The sequence below is a fragment of the Zosterops lateralis genome (genome assembly GCF_965231275.1).
Source record: "Zosterops lateralis genome assembly, chromosome: 23".
In the NCBI taxonomy this organism is placed as follows: Eukaryota; Metazoa; Chordata; class Aves; order Passeriformes; family Zosteropidae; genus Zosterops; species Zosterops lateralis.
This window is the reverse complement of record NC_139783.1, coordinates 7,150,743-7,153,666: the sequence shown is the minus strand read 5'-3', so window position 1 is coordinate 7,153,666 and position 2,924 is coordinate 7,150,743.

Genomic DNA, 2,924 nt, shown 5'->3' with positions numbered 1-2,924 from the left:
TTGGGGACAGGAAATGCCCCTTTGGGACTTCCCCAAAACCCCCGGAAAGCCCCAAAAAAGGCTTTTTTAGCCTCAAATTTTTACTTCTGCTGCAGCTGCAGCTCTGGGCACCTGCTCCAGATAATAAATGATTAATTACAGTAATTAGGGCTGATAATTGAGGTTAAAATACAATTCAACGCCCCATTAATTAATGGATCCAAGGCAATATCAAATACCCCATTAATGAATCAATATGAGTGAATCAATTAAATAAATATTAATTCAATTAAATCAATTAAATTGGATTGAATCAATCCAATAAATAATTTAAGAGTTCATTGCTGTCTCCTGATTCATTAATTAAATTCATTTAATGATTCATTCATTCTCCTGATTCATTAGTTAAACGGCTCAAGATTATTGCAGATGTCCAATTAATTAATTAAGCAGTTTGTGTTAATTGCAGTTGTCTGATTCATTAATGAGTTAAACGAAGGAATTCAATTTATTAATTAATGGGTGCAGTGTTAATTGCAAGAGTCCAATTAATGTCTCCTGGGAATGGGAAAAGCTCAACCATTGACCCAAAATCCTGATTATTGACCCCGCATCGAACCATTGAAGTTAAAAATTAAATTTAAAATACTTTATTTATTATTGTAAATATAAAAAATAATTTAAATTTTGTTTGTTTGGGGTTTTTTTTGTTATTTATAGCAAGTTAAAAATTAAACTACCACCCCGGGACACGCCCGGATCCAGCGCCTCATCCCCATCTCCCCTTTTTCCGGCTCCTGTTTCTGTGCCAGGTGTCCTCATGAGTCCAGTTGGGGAGGTTGTTCTGCTGCTGGTCGTGTTTACGGTGCTGATGTTGGTTATGTTGGTTTTGGCCCCGTCCCCACCATTGTGTCCCCAGGTGTCCCCAAAGCCCAGACCCTTCCCCAGATCTGAACCCTTGACCCCAATTCTGACCCCTGACCCCGTGTCCTGGCCCTGGGCCCAGCGCTGACCTTTGGGGCCGAGTTTAAAGAACAGATTTGGGGCCGAGGCCGTCAAAGCTTTGGAGAAATGGTCAAGGGACAGGTCAGGGGCTGAGCTTTGGGGGAAGGGTCTGGGGGTCTTGGGACACTTGGGCTGGGGGACGGGAATAACACAAGGATTACCAGAAGCAGCATAAACATCAGCCGGTTTGGCACAGAAATAGGAGCCGGAATCCTCGTCCTGGAGGTTGTTCATGGTCAGTGTCACCGAGCTCTGCCCGTTGTCCCTGGAGATCCTGAACCGACCCTTGAACGATGGCTCGTAGTTGGTGCTGCCATCGCTGCGGATCCCTGCGATCCATTCCAGCCCCTTCCTGGGGCTCTGTCGGATCCAGCCCATCCCAAAACTCCCAAAATCAAACCCAGATCCGTGGCAGAGCAGAGTCTGGGACCCCCCAGGGTCAGCTCGGCCCCCCCGGCCTCCAGCAGGGTCACGGCCGCCCGGAGCCCTGCGGGAAAAAGGGGAGATGGGGATGGGAAAAGATCAACCACTGACACAAAATCCTGACCAAATCAAATCCTTGGACCTAAAACTTAAATTGAAAAAGAATAATTAATTATTATTTTATTATTAAAATATTATTTTTATTTTGTAATTATTAGTGATTAGCTTAAAAAATGACCTTGACCCTGCTGGAGTCTGGGGGGGACCTCCAGCCCCCCGGGGGGTCTCTGACTCTGCTCTGCCGCGGATCCGGGTTCGATTTCAGGAACTACGGCATGTATTGGGTGCGCCAGAGACCCGGACAGGCGCTGGAATGGCTTGCAGGGATCTACAAAACTGGTGCCTACACCTACTACGCGCCATCTGTGAAGGGTCATTTCATGATCTCCAGGGACAACGGGTAGATCTCGGTGACACTGACCATGAACAACCTCCAGGACGAGGATTCCGGCTCCTGTTTCTGCGGGAAATCTGTCGGTCCCAGCGTTTACGCTGATGGTGCTGGGCCTGGTGCTGCTCCTATTCCCCGCTCTGGCCCCGGCCCCATCTCCATGTCCCCACCTGTCCCCAAATCCTGGCCCCGTCCCCCAAACCCCACCTGGGGCACTGGTGGCTCCAGTGACAAAACAAGTCTCTGTTGTGTTAAACTGGAAAATCCATTTTTATTTTCCTTTTGAACCAGAGACTGAAGGAGAAGACAAAGAGCCCGAGCAGGGACAGGGCTGAGGGGTTTTATCAGGAATTGCAGCGGAGGAATCTCAGGGTTTGGGTCAAGGCAGGAGAGAACACAAGGAGAGCCAGGTCAGATTTCAGCCCCCTCAAAACGGGAGGATTCCACAACTCCTCCGTTTATAAATTAATTTATAGGTGTGTTGGATAACTCATAATAAAAGGATTCTCAGGAATATGACTTAATAACTTACAAAATTAAAATGAACATTATTAGGCTGAATTAATGAACAATAGGAAAACATTTGAGACTAATGGACTATGAGGTAACGGAAATGATGATACTGAATTAAATAAATATATTTTTATTCAGTGGGTGAATGGTTCAACCTCCTCTGGCCTTTGACCTCCTCCCCAGCAGCTCTTTGGGCTCCTCTGTCACCAGGGGCTCAGCCCTGAGTGTGGGATCTGGGCTTTGGGACTGGCAGGGGCGGGAAGGGGGAGGGAGGGGAGGGACAAGGACAGGGACAGGGAAAGGAAAAGGTCGGGGGGAACAAATAAGAGTCCAAAGGGCCCCGGCCGGGGGCAGGAGCTGAGGTTTGGGGGAAGGGTCTGGGCTTTGGGGACACCTGGGGACACCCGGGGACACCTGGGGACAGCTGGGGACACCTGGGGACACCTGGGGACGACTGGGGACAGCTGGGGACAGCTGGGGGCACGGCCTTGGGGATGGAGAGAAAACGATATACGGCTGCAATAGCAGCACCAGCGTAATAATACCGACCACT